This window comes from Musa acuminata, chromosome BXJ2-1 (assembly GCF_036884655.1).
Source record: "Musa acuminata AAA Group cultivar baxijiao chromosome BXJ2-1, Cavendish_Baxijiao_AAA, whole genome shotgun sequence".
NCBI classification, from domain to species: domain Eukaryota; kingdom Viridiplantae; phylum Streptophyta; class Magnoliopsida; order Zingiberales; family Musaceae; genus Musa; species Musa acuminata.
The window spans coordinates 38,556,252-38,574,545 of NC_088338.1; positions in this window are offsets into that span (position 1 = coordinate 38,556,252).

An 18,294-nucleotide genomic window follows, 5' to 3' on the forward strand; every position below is an offset into this window, starting at 1 on the left:
CGTTGAGCAACTCATTCCACCTTGCATGGTCTCATTCTTGCCAAGCGCCTCGCTTGCCTAGAGCACCATCAAGTATAGTTGTCAACGTTGAGCCGTAGCTCAAACTCAGCCACCCCAACCTTTGTGCGCTCCAAATTCTTCCAAGCTTGCCTGTTCTCGTGGTGCCTCTTGCGCGAAGGGTTGGCCATTCCTCTGAATGCCAATCTCAGATGCCCGCTCCTCTGAGCGACTCTTCTCCCTACATCTCCATGCCCGTTTTTCCCTCAAACGGTCGCGCGTGTGCTGACTGCCCTCAACGCAGCCCCGCTAGGTCCCCCACGTTTGCATGTCAAGTGTTTCTATGAGTGCTTGTCCCGCTCTGATACCATATGACACGGACTTAGCTGATTTTGCCTAAGTCGTGCGGCACCCTTGCGTGTCCGTCCGCAAGGGTCAGCCTCCCCGAAGACTCCCATTGTCCCTTAGGACCAACAAAAGAGAGAACAGGTAAGAGAGAACGCCTCAATCGGGATCCACAAGCAAACATGTCCGAAAAACACTTCATAGACAATGCAAATTACAAACAGACTTTACAAGCTCTGAACAGTGGCACAACAAAGGGTAAAATGGTCCATTATAGACCGAAAAGCTCTCTCACGTGTCCACATGACACAACCTTTATTTACAAGCCTAAAGAGGCCACCAACCCAACTAAAATGGGACTTATAAGCCTTCGGCCGCCCCTTTACATTTTGTACAGGGCATGAATATGCCAACAGACACGGACATATATAAGCATTACATCAAACACCCTGTTTCAAAGTTTGTCCGTGACAGCCTGGCACCCTGCCAGGGATGGTACAACCACCTAGACTGGCGGTACCACCGCCTAACACAGTCTCGAAGACTGTGCCATGACGGTGAGACTTCTTGAAGCACTGTTTAGGCCTCTCATTGGGCCCAACACAATTCTTACATGGGCATAGCTGGTCCCTAATTGGGTTGGCCTAAATCCAAACCTAATTAAGTGCTAACTACAATTCCTAAGACATATTCTAAGCTAAACAAAGTCCGTAAGTCTTGGTTCTTCCGTCGAGCTTCCAACGAACTTCCGGTGAACTTCCGACGATCTCTCGGCAATGTTCCGGCGGACTCTCCGGCAAGCTCCTGGACTTCACAATGATCTTCTTGGCGAGTTCCGATGAGCTTATCTAGCAAGCTCCGAGACTTCTCGGCTGGTTCCGTCAGAACGTCCGACGAACGTTCGGACTTCCGACGAACTCTCAAACTCCCAACTATTAGAGCTAGCCCTAGGAAATTTACCAAAAGGTAATTTGGCAACCCAAAAAAAGATAATAAAGCAGAAAAATAAAAGAGACAAGAACACCAGATTTACGTGGTTCGGTCAATTGACCTACAACCACGAACGAAGGAGGAGCAAATCACTACTATAAAAGAGGACTATTACAAATGTCTTAGGAAGATGTTCCTAGGCTATAAAACACCTGAAACTACTAAACAAGAAAACCAAAAGCAAACAATTATGTGTTTCTTGTGGTGCTTCTTGTGATGCATCTGACTTCAAAGCCCAGGTCCTTATTTATAGTTTAAACAGGAGATACCAAACTTGATTTTCCTGATGTGGGACTTGCCAAACTAATAAATCTCCACCTTAGCATGTCCCAACATTAACAATTAACAAAACTTGCTCTACCTTCTTCATAAAAGCCCTAATGGGCAATCACCAACAATGAACACCAACCAAGTCTAAGCACTGCTTGAACTTGTAAACCGGAAGAGGCTTCGTAAGCATATTAGCTGGATTGTCCTTCGTATGAATTTTCTGAACAAGGACCTTTCCCTCAGCAATGGTATCCCGAATAAAATGAAACTTCACATCAATGTGTTTCGTCCTCTCATGATACATCTGGTCTTTAGTCAAATGAATAGCACTTTGACTATTACAGTAAATTATAGTAATACCTTGATGCAGACATAATTCGTCGAACAAACCTCTTAACCATAAAACTTCTTTGATCGCCTCTGTCACTGCCATATATTTTGCCTCTTAGTATATAAAGCCACGACAGGTTGTAAGGAAGCTTTCCAACTAACTGCACAATCGCCAACGCAAAAAACATACCCTATCAAAGATCTTCGTTTATCAAGATCCGAAGCATAATTAGAGTCGACGAAACCAACCAAAGTGTCACGATTTTTTCCAAACTCCAAATAAGCATCTGAAGTCCCTTCCAAGTATCTGAGAATCCACTTCACAGCCTGCCAATATGTTTTACCTGGGAGAGACATATATCTGCTAACCACACTAACTGCTTATGAAATATTTGGACGAGTACAAACCATTGCATACATAATACTGCTGATGACATTGGAATATGGAACTTGCACCATATATTCTTCCTCTTCAACTAACTATGGTGACTGAGCAACAGATAGCTGAAAATGGCTAGCAAGAGAAGTACTCACTAGCTTAGCGTTTTTCATGCCAAACCTCTCCAAGACTTTCTCGAGGTAATTTTTCTGAGTCAGAAATAATTTTTCAACTCCTCGTTCTCTTTTGATCTCCATGCCAAGAATTTTCTTAGCTGCTCCTAAATCTTTGATTTCAAATTCACTAATCAGCTGCATTTTTAAAGTGTGAATTTCTGACAAATTTTTAGCTGCAATAAGCATGTCATCAACATAAAGCAACAAATACACAAAAGAGTCATCAGTAAACTTCCGGAAGTAGACACCGCTATAATACATGCTCCTCGTGTAACCATAACTCAACATAAAAGAATCAAACCTCTTATACCACTGTCTTGGAGATTGCTTCAATCCGTACAAGAATTTCTTTAACAAGCAAACATGGTCTTCCTTATCATCAACTTTAAATCCATGAGGTTGTTCCATATAAATTTGTTCTTCAAGTTTACAATGTAAGAAACCTGTCTTGACATCAAGTTACTCCAATTCCAAATCATACATGGCAACTAAAGCAAACAAAACACGAATAGAGCTATGTTTAACAACAGGTGAAAATACGTCATGAAAATCAACACCATGTACCTGACTATAGCCCTTTGCAACCAATCGTGCTTTGTACCTTGCATCTTCAACCCCTAGAATACCTTCCTTCCTTTTGAAGACCCATTTGCATCCAATAATTTTCTTACCCGAAGGTGGCTTCACAAGATCCCAAGTTCTATTCTGATGGAGAGATTCAATTTCTTCATTCATCGCAATCAACCACTTAGCGGAATTATCATAAGAAACTACATCTGAGTAGGTAGTAGGTTCACCAACTTCACTTGTTTCTTCTGCAACAGACAAAGCATATGCAACTAAATTTGTATATCTTTGTGGTGGTCAAATATCTCTCCATGGTCTATCCTTGGCTATGGAATATTGCTCTTCCTCTAGATCATCTTCGTTAGTAGACTTAGGATCATCTACTGGTATTCTTTGAGTCAAAGAGTTTGATTGAAAAGAATCAAAACTACCAATCTCAAGCTTCACCTACTTCTGCGCACTATCATTTGTACAACTAGTAGATTCCTCTTTGGAAGATAACATAGACAATTCATTAAAAGTAACATCTCTACTGATTATAAATTTTGGGGATTTAGGATCAGAACACCATAATCTGTATCCTTTCACCCTAGAAGTATACCCAAGGAAAATACACTTTTAGCTCGAGGCTCTAATTTTCCTTTATTTACATGCATGTATGTTGGACACCCAAAATTTTTTAAATTAGAGTAATTAGCAGGAGTACCTGACCAAACTTTCTCCGGAGTTTTAAAGTCAAGTGCTGCAGAAGGAGCGCGGTTAACAACGTAACAGGCCATATTAATCGCCTCTACCCAAAAGGCCTTTGTCAACCCTGCATTTGAGATCATACACCTTGCTCTCTCCGAGAGTGTTCTGTTCATACGTTCGGCCACACCATTTTGCTGAGGCATCATCATAATAGTGCGATACCGAACAATTCCTTCGTTTTTACAAAATTCATCAAAGTCACCTTCACAAAATTCCATGCCATTATCTGTTCGAAGCCGCTTAATCTGTTTACCTGTTTGCTTCTCAATCAAAGCCTTTCATTGTTTAAAGGTTAGAAAAACATCATTTTTATGCTTCAGAAAATAAACCCAAACTTTCCTGGAAGAATCGTCAATGAAAGTCAACATATACTTGGCACCACCCTTAGATTGAACACGAGCTAGACCCTAAAGGTCTGAATGAATATAGTCAAGAGTACCTTTCATTTTGTGAACTACCGAAGAATTGAAGCTGACTCTTTTCTGCTTTCCAAAAATGCAATGTTCATAGAAATCCAGTAGTCCAGTACTCTGTCCGCAAAGAAGACCCCTTTTGCTTAATATGCTCAAACCTTTTTCGCTCATATGACCCAAACACATATGCCATAATTTGGTGTTGTCAGAATCAGACAATGATGATGACGAGACTGCAACCGAGCCTATGACAGTAGTTCCCTGTAAAATATTTAAGCTACCAGACCTACAAGCTTTCATAACAACAAGGGCACTTCTAGAAACTTTCATAACTCCACCTTCAGTTGCGTATTTACACCCAAGAGCCTCTAGGGTGCCTAAATAGATGAGATTTATTTTTAAATCAGGAATATGTCTAACATTAGTGAGCATCCTCAGAATACCATCGTGCATTTTAATTCAGATTGTGCCTCTACCAACAACATCACACGCAACATTATTGCCCATCAAGACAATTCCACCATTACAAGATTCATATGTGGAAAACAAATCTCTATTGGGACACGTGATAAAAAACAACTCGAATCTAAAATCAATTCATTTTTAGACCTCGTCCTGTCATCAGTAGCAAAGAAAATATTTCCAAAATTCTCATCAGCTGCTACACTAGCTTCAGCGGACTCAGTAGTTTTCTCAACAAGTTTTCCCTTTTGCTTTAATTTATTTTTCAATTTAAAGCAATCAGCCTTAATGTGCCCCATTTTATGACAATATTTGCACTCCAAATTTCTATGTCTGGATTTAGATCTACTACTGTCAAATTCTCTTTTATCCATTCTACCCCTAACAACCAGACCCTCAACCTGATTCTCTCTACTTTTCCTAGTGATATCCCTGTCTATCTGCTCCTTAGATTTTAGTGCAGATTTAATAATTTCCTGATACGAAATTGTTTCTTTTCCATAAATCATAGTATCACGAACTACTTAAAGGATTGGGGAAGAGAACACAAAAGTAATAGGGCCTTATCCTCGTCATCAATTTTCGCATCTATATTCTCCAAATCCATAACTAAGGAATCAAATTTATCAAGATGTGAGAGTATAGATATACCTTCAGTCATATGAAGCATATACAAACTCTGCTTCAAGTAGAGACGATTCTCCACTGTCCTCTTTATATACAAGGCTTTAAGCTTGTCCCACATGCTCTTAGCCATAGTCTCCGTAGCTACCTCCCGTAAAACCTCATTAGAGAGATTTAGAATAATACTTGATCGGGCCTTCTTATCCATACCCGCAAGCTCTTCTTTTAACATATCATCTAGAATGTTCTCAGCTCCCTGTAGTGTCAAATCAACTCCGTCTTGAACCAGAATGGCCTCCATCTTGAGTTGCCACATACCGAAGTTGACATTTTTATCGATTTTCTCGACAACGATCTTTGTTATTGTTATCGTTGTCAAAAGATCCCGAAACCAGGCTCTGATACCAGTTTGTTAGAGCTAGCCCCAGGAAATTTAGCAAAGGGTACTTTGGCAACCCAAAAAAAGACAATAAAGCAGAAAAATAAAAGAGACAAGAATACTAGATTTACGTTGTTCGTCAATTGACCTACATCTATGGACGAAGGAGGAGCAAATCACTACTATAAAATAGGACTATTACAAATGCCTTAGGAAGATGTTCCTAGGCCATAAAACACCTGAAACTACTAAATAAGAAAACCCAAAGCAAACAATTATGTGTTTCTTGTGGTACATTGACTTCAAAGCCCAGGCCCTTATTTATAGTTTAAACAGGAGATACCAAACTTGATTTTCCTGATGTGGGACTATATGGGACTTGCCAAACTAACACCAACTAAGTCGCGTCCTTGACTCCGAGACTTCATTTTTCTTCATGCCTTGCTATCGTAGTTAATCCTGCATATGTAAAACACACTTCGATCTAGACAATTAATACTAAGCAATAATCATGTTGTCCGGCATGTCATTGGTTCCTCGACGCTTCGTCCGATTCTTCGGCATGTCATATGTAAAACACACTTCGATCTAGACAATTAATACTGTAGCAGTACTGTAGCAGTACTGTAGCAGTACTGTAGCTCGGCACGCCTGAATATACCGCTCGGTACACCTGGGTGTACCGCTCGGTATACCGTACCGTACCGGTACCGAGCCCAGGTCGAAACTCCGGTACGGTACGGTATTGCGAACCTATGGAGTACAACTAGGAGGAGGTTCCTTTGGTGATTTGACAGTATTTGATACTGGCCGTCAATCTAATGTCAATACCCTGGAGCAAGGTTTTAAATACCGGTTCGTACCGACGTATTGAGCTCCGCTCGGTACAGCACGTACCGTTGGTATGCTAGGGTATACCGATGGTACATGCAAAAACTTAAAAATACCTACACTTACCATGCCTCAGCAATGGTTGAAATCTGGGGCGGTATTGGTCAGTACGCCTCGGTACCAGTCTGTCATGGGCAAAACTGTAAACATGGCTTTTAATGTAATGCTTATGTATGTCCGTGTATTTTGGTTTGTTCATGCGTTGCACAACATGTAGAGGGACAGTCGAAGGCTTAACAACCCCATTTTAGTTGAGTTTGGTGGCCGTTTTAGGCTTGTAAATAAAGGTTGTGTCATGTGGACACTTGTGAGAGATATTTGGTCTATAGTGGACCATTTTGGATCCTTTGTTGTGCGATCGTTCAGAGCTTGTAAAGTCTGTTTGTAATTTGCATTGGCTATGCAAGTGTTTTTCGAAATGTTTGCTTGTGGATCCCGAGTGAGGCGCTTTCTCTAACCCGTTTTCTCTTTTGTAGGTCTTAAGGGACCATTAGATGTTTCGGAGAGGCTGACCTTTGCGGATGGACACGCAACGGTGCCGCACGACTTAGGCAAAACCAGCTAAATCCATGACAGATGGTATCAGAGCGGGACAAGCACTCATAGAAACACTTGACATGCAAACGTGGGGGACTTAGCGGGACTGCATTGAGGGCAGCCCGCACGCGCGACCGTTTAGGGGAAAGCGGGTATGGAGATGTAGGAAAAAGGAGTCGCTAAGAGGAGCGGGCATCTGAGATTGGCATTCTGAGATTGGCATTCGCGCAAGAGGCACCACGAGGATAAGCAAGTTGGGAAGAATACGTAGCGGTTATAAAGTTTACGCAGAGTCGAGGTTCGATCAGTTTTTTGTGCACCGTCTCGAATATTCGAAATATTGACCATTCCAAACATATTAGCTCTACGGAAGTTGTTTAAGCTGGGTTTTGCCAAAAGACGTGACGGTAATCAAGTTTGCAAAGAGTGAAGGTTCGATCGGTTTTTTGTGCTCCCTCCCAAAAATTTAAAATATTGACAATTCCCAATATATTTGTCTTCGGGAAGTCGTATATGCTGGGCTTCGTAAGAAAACGTGGCAGTCATAAATTTTGTGCAAAGTCAAGGTGTGATAGGTTCTTTGTGCACCATCTCAAAAATTCAAAAAATTGATCATTCCCAAAATATTTACCCTAGGGAAGTCCTATGAGAATGGTTTAACAGAAAAACATGACGGTCATAAAGATTGCGCAAAGTCAAGGTTCAATCGGTTTTTTATGCACCGTTTACAAATTTTATTGACCATTCCCAACATATTTGCCTTAGGGAAGTTGTATAAGCCTGGTTTTGCAAAAAAAATATGACGGTTATAAAGTTTGCTTAAAGTTGAGGTTCGAATATTTTTTTTGCACCATCTCGAAAAGTCAAAATATTGACCATTCCCAACATATTAACCCATGAAAATTTGTACGAGCCAAGTAGGTAGCCCTAGGGAGAAGCAACCATCGCCCCTGCCACAAGTCACCCTCGCACTCGCCATTGAGGGCACGGGAGTGCGTGCTGCCCGTGAGGTGCCCTTACACTCAGTCGCTTCTTGTCGCCTATCGCAAGGGTCGCTTCCCTACCTCTTCTCTAGCCAAGAACTATCAATCATTGGGATATTAGCCCTAGGGAAAGTTGTAAAAGTCTGGATTAAAAAAAAATATATTACGGTCATAAAGTTTTTGCAAAGTCGAAGCTCGATTAGTTTTTTGTGCATCATCTCGAAAATTTAAAATACAGACCATTCCCAACACATTTTCCCAAGGGAAGTTGTTAAGCTTAGTTTCACGAAAAATAATGACGGTCATAAAGATTGCCCGAAGCTGAGAATCGATTGTCTTTTGTGGACCCTCTAAAAAATTTACAATATTGACAATTCCCCTTTTATTAGCTTTCGGGAAGTTGTTTAAGCTTAGTTTTGCTCTTGTTCAATCAAACTTCTATTGGGCCTAAGATGTTTAGAGATGTGGAGAGACATGTATAGCAATGCCGAGTGTGTCATTTGGCATAAACAAGAAGTTGTATAAGCTTAGTTTCGCAAGAAACATGGCCGTCATAAAGTTTGTGCAACGTTGGGATTTGATCGGTTTTTTGCACATTCTCGAAAATTCAAAAAATTTATCATTATCAACTTATTTGCCCTAGCAAAGTTGTTTTTGCAAATTTTCACAAAAAATAGTGTCAGTCATAAATTTTGCGCAAAGTCATGGTTCAATTGGTTTTCTGCGCACCATCTCAAAAATTCAAAATATTGAAAATTCCCAGCATATTAGCATTATGGAAGTTGTTTGAGCCTGGTTTTGCAAAAAAACATGTTAATCAAAAAGTTTGCGCATAGTCCAGGTTCGGACGGTTTTTTGAGCAGAAGAAACTTGGTTCGAATAGTTTTCTATTCACCATAAAGTAACGGTCATCAAGTTTTCGCAATGTCAGGAGATGAGGAGAGACATGTATAGCAATGCCGAGTGTGTCATTTGGCAAAAACAAGAAGTTATATAAGCATAGTTTCGTAAGAAACACGGCCGTCATAGAGTTTGTGCAACGTCGGGATTCGATCGGTTTTTTGCACAGTCTCTAAAATTCAAAAAATTGATCATTATCAACTTATTTGCCCTAGCAAATTTGTTTGTGCATGGTTTCACAAAAAATAGTGTCAGTCATAAAGTTTGCGCAAAGTCATGGTTCAATTGGTTTTCTGCGCACCATCTCAAAAATTCAAAATATTGACAATTCCCAGCATATTAGCATTATGGAAGTTGTATAAGCCAGTTTTCGCAAATAAAAGTAGCGGTCATAAAGTTTGTACAAAGTCGAGGTTCCAACAGTTTTTGCGCATCGTCTTGAAAATTAAAAATATTAACCATTCCAAACATATTAGCCCTAAGGAAGTTGTAAAAGCTTGGTTTCAAAAATTTAAAATTCAAAAATAGTCCTAAATTTTGAATAAAGTCAATGTTGGATCCGTTTCCTATTCACTATTTCAAAAATTCAAAAAATTGATCATTCCAAACATATTTTGTCCATGAGATGTCGTAGGAGCATAGTTTCAGAAAAAAAATGTCATAGTTATAAAGTTTTTGCAATGTCGAGGTTCGATCGATTTTTTGCGCATCGTCTCAAAAATTCAAAAAATTGATCACTCCCAACATATTTGCCCTAGGGTAGTCAGTATAAGCATAGTTTGGGAAAAAAATGTGACAGTCATAAACATTGCGAAAAATCGAAGTTCGATTGTTTTTCGCACACCATCTCGAAAATTCAAAATATTGACCATTCCAAACATATTAGCTCCAAGGATGTTGTTTAAGGTTGGTTATGCAACAAAATTTGACGGTTATAAAGTTTACGTAGAGTTGAGGTTCGATCAGTTTTTTGTGCACCGTCTCGATTATTCGAAATATTGACCATTCCAAACATATTAGCTCTAGGGAAGTTGTTTAAGCTGGGTTTAGCCAAAAGACGTTACGGTAATCAAGTTTGCAAAAAGTGAAGGTTCGATCGGTTTTTTATTCTCCCTCTAAAAAATTTAAAATATTGACAATTCCCAATATATTTGCCTTCGGGAAGTCGTATATGCTGGGCTTCGTAAGAAAACGTGGCAGTCATAAATTTTGTGCAAAGTCAAGGTGTGATAGGTTCTTTGTGCACCATCTCAAAAATTCAAAAAATTGATCACTCCCAAAATATTTACCCTTAGGAAGTCCTATGAGAATGGTTTCACAGAAAAACATGACGGTCATAAAGATTGCGCAAAGTCTAGGTTCAATCGGTTTTTTATGCACCATCTACAAATTTTATTGACCATTCCCAACATATTTGCCTTAGGGAAGTTGTATTAGCCTGGTTTCGCAAAAAAATATGACGGTTATAAAGTTTGCTCAAAGTTGAGGTTCGAATATTTTTTTTGCACCATCTCGAAAAGTCAAAATATTGACCATTCCTAACATATTAACCCAAGAAAATTTGTACGAGCCAAGTAGGTAGCCCTAGGGAGAAGCAACCATCGCCGCTGCCACAAGTCACCCTCGCACTTGCCATTGAGGGCACGGGAGCGCGTGCTGCCCGTGTGGTGCCCTTACCCTCAGCCGCTTCTCGCCGCCTATCGCAAGGGTCGGCTCTCTACCTCTTCTCTAGTCGAGAACTATCAATCATTGGGATATTAGCCCTAGGGAAAGTTGTAAAAGCCTGGATTAAAAAAAAATATATTACGGTCATAAAGTTTTTGCAAAGTCGAAGCTCGATTGGTTTTTTGTGCATCATCTCGAAAATTTAAAATACAGACCATTCGCAACACATTTTCCCATGGGAAGTTGTTAAGCTTAGTTTCACAAAAAAAAAAGGACGGTCATAAAGATTGCCCGAAGCTGAGAATCGATTGTTTTTTGTGGACCCTCTAAAAAATTTACAATATTTACAATTCCCATTTTATTAGCTTTCGAGAAGTTGTTTAAGCTTAGTTTTTTTCTTGTTCAATCAAACTTCTATTGGGCCTAAGATGTTTAGAGATGTGGAGAGACATGTATAGCAATGCCGAGTGTGTCATTTGGCATAAACAAGAAGTTGTATAAGCTTAGTTTCGCAAGAAACATGGCCGTCATAAAGTTTGTGCAACGTTGGGATTTGATCGGTTTTTTGCACATTCTCGAAAATTCAAAAAATTGATCATTATCAACTTATTTGCCCTAGCAAAGTTGTTTTTGCAAAGTTTCACAAAAAATAGTGTCAGTCATAAATTTTGCGCAAAGTCATGGTTCAATTGGTTTTCTGCGCACCATCTCAAAAATTCAAAATATTGAAAATTCCCAGCATATTAGCATTATGGAAGTTGTTTGAGCCTGGTTTTGCAAAAAAACATGTTAATCAAAAAGTTTGCGCATAGTCCAGGTTCGGACGGTTTTTTGAGCAGAAGAAACTTGGTTCGAATAGTTTTCTATTCACCATAAAGTAACGGTCATCAAGTTTTCGCAATGTCAGGAGATGAGGAGAGACATGTATAGCAATGCCGAGTGTGTCATTTGGTAAAAACAAGAACTTATATAAGCTTAGTTTCGCAAGAAACATGGCCGTCATAAAGTTTGTGAAATGTCGTGATTCGATCGGTTTTTTGCACAGTCTTGAAAATTCAAAATTTTGATCATTATCAACTTATTTGCCCTAGCAAATTTGTTTGTGCATGGTTTTCATAAAAAATAGTGTCGGTCATAAAGTTTGCGCAAAGTCAAGGTTCAATTGGTTTTCTGTGCACCATCTCAAAAATTCAAAATATTGACAATTCCCAGCATATGAGCATTATGGAAGTTGTATAAGCCAGTTTTCGCAAAAAAAAATAGCGGTCATAAAGTTTGTACAAAGTCGAGGTTCGAACAGTTTTTGCGCATCGTCTTGAAAATTCAAAATATTAACCATTCCAAACATATTAGCCCTAAGGAAGTTGTAAAAGCTTGGTGTGAAAAACAAACTTATAGTCATAAATTTTGAATAAAGTCAATGTTGGATCGGTTTTCTATTCACTATCTCGAAAATTAAAAAAATTGATCATTCCAAATATATTTTGTCCATGAGATGTCGTAGGAGCATAGTTTCAGAAAAAAAACGTGATAGTTATAAAGTTTTTGCAATGTCAAGGTTCGATCGATTTTTTTCGCATCATCTCAAAAATTCAAAAAATTAATCACTCCCAACATATTTGCCATAGGGTAGTCAGTATAAGCAAAGTTTGGGAAAAAAATGTGACAGTCATAAACTTTGCGAAAAATCGAAGTTCGATTGTTTTTCGCACACCATCTCGAAAATTCAAAATATTGACCATTCCCAACATATTAGCTCCATGGATGTTGTTTAAGCTTGGTTATGAACAAAATATGACGGTTACAAAGTTTACGCAGAGTCGAGGTTCGATCAGTTTTTTGTGCACCGTCTCGAATATTCGAAATATTGACTATTCCAAACACATTAGCTCTAAGGAAGTTGTTTAAGCTGGGTTTTGCCAAAAGACGTGACGGTAATCAAGTTTGCAAAGAGTGAAGGTTCGATCGGTTTTTTGTGCTCCCTCTCAAAAATTTAAAATATTGACAATTCCCAATATATTTGCCTTCGTGAAGTCGTATATGCTGGGCTTCGTAAGAAAACGTGGCAGTCATAAATTTTGTGCAAAGTCAAGGTGTGATAGGTTCTTTGTACACCATCTCAAAAATTCAAAAAATTGATCATTCCCAAAATATTTACCCTAGGGAAGTCCTATGAGAATGGTTTCACAGAAAAACATGACGGATATAAAGATTGCGCAAAGTCAAGGTTCAATCGGTTTTTTATGCACCGTCTACAAATTTTATTGACCATTCCTAATATATTTGCCTTAGGGAAGTTGTATAAGCCTGGTTTCGCAAAAAAAATATGACGGTTATAAAGTTTGCTCAAAGTTGAGGTTCGAATATTTTTTTTGCACCATCTCGTAAAGTCAAAATATTGACCATTCCCAACATATTAACCCAAGAAAATTTGTACGAGCCAAGTAGGTAGCCCTAGGGAGAAGCAACCATCGCCCCGGCCACAAGTCACCCTCGCACTCGCCATTGAGGGCACGGGAGCGTGTGCTGCCCGTGTGGTGCCCTTGCACTCAGTCGCTTCTCGCCGCCTATCGCCAGGGTCGCCTCCCTACTTCTTCTCTAGCCGAGAACTATCAATCATTGGGATATTAGCCCTAGGGAAAGTTGTAAAAGCCTGGATTAAAAAAAAATATATTACGGTTATAAAGTTTTTGCAAAGTCGAAGCTCGATTGGTTTTTTGTGCATCATCTCGAAAATTTAAAATACAGACCATTCCCAACACATTTTCCCAAGGGAAGTTGTTAAGCTTAGTTTCACAAAAAAAAATGACGGTCATTAAGATTGCCCGAAGCTGAGAATCGATTGTTTTTTGTGGACCCTCTAAAAAATTTACAATATTGACATTCCCATTTTATTAGCTTTCGGGAAGTTGTTTAAGCTTAGTTTTGCTCTTGTTCAATATTGGGCCTAAGATGTTTAGAGATGTGGAGAGACATTTATAGCAATGCCGAGTGTGTCATTTGGCAAAAATAAGAAGTTGTATAAGCTTAGTTTTGCAAGAAACATGGCCGTCATAAAGTTTGTGCAACGTGGGGATTTGATTGGTTTTTTGCACAGTCTCGAAAATTCAAAAAATTGATCATTATCAACTTATTTGCCCTAGCAAAGTTGTTTTTGCAAGGTTTCACAAAAAATAGTGTCAGTCATAAAGTTTGCGCAAAGTCATGGTTCAATTGGTTTTCTGCGCACCATCTCAAAAATTCAAAATATTAACAATTCGCAGCATATTAGAATTATGGAAGTTGTTTGAGCCTGGTTTTGCAAAAAAACATGTTAATCAAAAAGTTTGCGCGTAGTCCTGGTTCGGTCGGTTTTTTGAGCAGAAAAAGCTTGGTTCGAATAGTTTTCTATTCACCATAGAGTAACGGTCATAAAGTTTACACAATGTCTAGAGATGTGGAGAGACTTGTATAGCAATGCCGAGTGTGTCATTTGGCAAAAACAAGAACTTATATAAGCTTAGTTTCGCAAGAAACATGGCTGTCACAAAGTTTGTGCAACGTCGAGATTCGATCGGTTTTTTGCACAGTCTCGAAAATTCAAAAAATTGATTATTATCAACATATTTGCCCTAGCAAATTTGTTTGTGCATGGTTTCACAAAAACTAGTGTCAGTCATAATGTTTGCGCAAAGTCAAGGTTCAATTGGTTTTCTATGCACCATCGCAAAAATTTAAAATATTGACAATTCCCAGCATATTAGCATTATGGAAGTTGTATAAGCCAGTTTTCGCAAAAAAAATAACGGTCATAAAGTTTGTACAATGTCGAGGTTCAAATAGTTTTTGCGCATCGTCTTAAAAATTCATAATATTAACCATTCCAAACATATTAGCCCTAAGGAAGTTGTAAAAGCTTGGTTTCAAAAAGAAACTTATAGTCATAAATTTTGAATAAAGTCAATGTTGGATCGGTTTTCTATTCGTTACCGAGAAAATACAAAAAATTGATCATTTCAAACATATTTTGTCAATGAGATGTCGTACGAGCATAGTTTTAGTAAAAAAACGTCATAGTTATAAAGTTTTTGCAATGTCGAGGTTCGATCGATTTTTTACGAATCATCTCAAAAATTCAAAAAATTGATCACTCCCAACATATTTGCCCTAGGGTAGTCAGTATATGCATAGTTTAGGAAAAAAATGTTACAGTCATAAACTTTTGAAAAATCGATGTTCGATTGTTTTTCACACACCATCTCGAAAATTCAAAATATTGACCATTCCCAACATACTAGCTCCATGGATGTTGTTTAAGCTTGGTTATGCAACAAAATTCGACGGTTATAAAGTTTACGCAGAGTCGAGGTTCGATCAGTTTTTTGTGCACCGTCTCGAATATTCGAAATATTGACCATTCCAAACATATTAGCTCTAGAGAAGTTGTATAAGCTGGGTTTTGCCAAAAGACGTGACGGTAATCAAGTTTGCAAAGAGTGAAGATTCGATCGGTTTTTTGTGCTCCCTCTCAAAAATATAAAATATTAACAATTCCCAATATATTTGCCATTGGGAAGTCGTATATGCTGGGCTTTGTAAGAAAACGTGACAGTCATAAATTTTGTGCAAAGTCAAGGTGTGATAGGTTCTTTGTGCACTATCTCAAAAATTCAAAAAATTTATCATTCCCAACAAATTTACCCTAGGGAAGTCCTATTAGAATGGTTTCACAGAAAAACTTGACGATCGCAAAGATTGCATAAAGTCAAGGTTCAATAGGTTTTTTATGCACCGTCTACAAATTTTATTGACCATTCCCAACATATTTGCCTTAGGGAAGTTGTATAAGCCTGGTTTCGCAAAAAAAATATGACAGTTATAAAGTTTGGTCAAAGTTGAGGTTCGAATATTTTCTTTGCACCATCTCGAAAAGTCAAAATATTGACCATTCCCAACATATTAACCCAAGAAAATTTGTACGAGCCAAGTAAGTAGCCCTAGGGAGAAGCAACCATCGCCCTTGCCACAAGTCACCCTCGCACCCGCCAAAGATGGCGCAGGAGCGCGTGCTGCCCGTGAGGTGCCCTTGCACTCAGTCGCTTCTCGCCGCCTATCGCAAGGGTCGCCTCCCTACCTCTTCTCTAGCCGAGAACTATCAATCATTGGGATATTAGCCCTAGGGAAAGTTGTAAAAGCCTGGATTAAAAAAATATATATTACGATCATAAATTTTTTGCAAAGTCGAAGCTCGATTGGTATTTTGTGCATTATCTCGAAAATTTAAAATACAGACCATTCCCAACACATTTTCCCAAGGGAAGTTGTTAAGCTTAATTTCACAAAAAAAAATGAGGGTCATAAAGATTGCCCGAAGCTGAGAATCGATTGTTTTTTGTGGACCCTCTAAAAAATTTACAATATTGACAATTCCCCTTTTATAAGCTTTCGGAAAGTTGTTTAAGCTTAGATTTGCTCTTGTTCAATCAAACTTCTATTGGGCCTAAGATGTTTAGAGATGTGGAGAGACATGTATAACAATGCCGAGTGTGACATTTGGCAAAAACAATAAGTTGTTTAAGCTTAGTTTCGCAAAAAACTTGGCTGTCATAAAATTTGTGCATCGTCGGGATTTGATCGGTTTTTTGCACAGTCTCGAAAATTGAAAAAATTGATCATTATCAATTTATTTGCCCTAGCAAAGTTGTTTGTGCAAGGTTTCACAAAAAATAGTGTCAGTCATAAAGTTTGCGCAAAGTCATGGTTCAATTGGTTTTCTGCGCACAATGTCAAAAATTCAAAATATTGACAATTCCCAGCATATTAGCATTATGGAAGTTGTTTGAGCCTGGTTTTGCCAAAAAACATCTTTATAAAAAAGTTTGCGCATAGTCCAGGTTCGGTCGGTTTTGTGAGCAGAAAAAGCTTGGTTCGAACAGTTTTCTATTCACCATAAAGTAACGGTCATAAAGTTTTCGTAATATTTAGAGATGTGGAGAGACATATATAGCAATGCAGAGTGTGTCATTTGGCAAAAACAAGAAGTTATATAAGCTTGGTTTCGCAAGAAACATGGCCGTCATAAAGTTTGTGCAACGTCGGGATTCGATCGGTTTTTTGCACAGTGTCGAAAATTCAAAAAAATGATCATTATCAACTTATTTACCGTAGCAAATTTGTTTGTGCATGGTTTCACAAAAAATAGTGTCAGTCATAAAGTTTGCGCAAAGTCAAGGTTCAATTGGTTTTCTGCGCACCATCTCAAAAATTCAAAATATTGACAATTCCCTGCATATTAGCATTATGGAAGTTGTATAAGCCAGTTTTCGCAAAAAAAAGTAACGGTCATAAAGTTTGTACAAAGTTGAGGTTCGAATAGTTTTTGCGCATCATTTTGAAAATTCAAAATATTAACCATTCCAAACATATTAGCCCTAAGGAAGTTGTAAAAGCTTGGTTTCAAAAACAAACTTATAGTCATAAATTTGAATAAAGTCAATGTTGGATCGGTTTTCTATTCACTCTCTCGAAAATTTAAAAAATTGATCATTCCAAACATATTTTGTCCATGAGATGTCGTAGGAGCATAGTTTCAGAAAAAAAACGTGATGTCGAGGTTCGATCGATTTTTTGCGCATCGACTCAAAAATTCAAAAATTGATCACACCCAACATATTTGCCCTAGGGTAGTCAGTATAAGCATAGTTTGAGAAAAAAATGTGACAGTCATAAACTTTACGAAAAATCGAAGTTCGATTGCTTTTCGCACACCATCTCGAAAATTCAAAATATTGACCATTCCCAGCATATTAGCTCTATGGATGTTGTTTAAGCTTGGTTATGCAACAAAATTTGACGGTTATAAAGTTTACGTAGAGTCGAGGTTCGATCAGTTTTTTTGTGCACTGTCTCGAATATTCGAAATATTGACCATTCCAAACATATTAGCTCTAGGGAAGTTGTTTAAGCTGGGTTTTGCCAAAAGACGTGACGGTAATCAAGTTTGCAAAGAGTGAAGGTTCGATCGGTTTTTTGTGCTCCCTCTCAAAAATTTAAAATATTGACAATTTCCAATATATTTGCCTTCGGGAAGTCGTATATGCTGGGCGTCATATGAAAACGTGGCAGTAATAAATTTTTATGGAAAGTCAAGGTGTGATAGGTTCTTTGTGGACAATATCAAAAATTCAAAAAATTGATCATTCCCAAAATACTTACCCTTGGGAAGTCCTATGAGAATGGTTTCACAGAAAAACATGACGGTCATAAAGATTGCGCAAAGTTAAGGTTCAATCGGTTTTTTATGCACCGTCTACAAATTTTATTGACCATTCCCAACATATTTGCCATAGGGAAGTTGTATAAGCCTGGTTTCGCAAAAAAAATATGACGGTTATAAAGTTTGCTTAAATTTGAGGTTCGAATATTTTTTTACACCATCTCGAAAAGTCAAAATATTGACCATTCCTAACATATTAACCCAAGAAAATTTGTACGAGCCAAGTAGGTAGCCCTAGGGAGAAGCAACCATCGCCCCTGCCACAAGTCGCCCTCGCACCCGCCATTGATGGCACGGGAGCGCGTGCTGCCCGTGAGGTGCCCTTGCACTCAGTCGCTTCTCGCCGCCTATCGCAAGGGTCGCCTCCCTACCTCTTCTCTA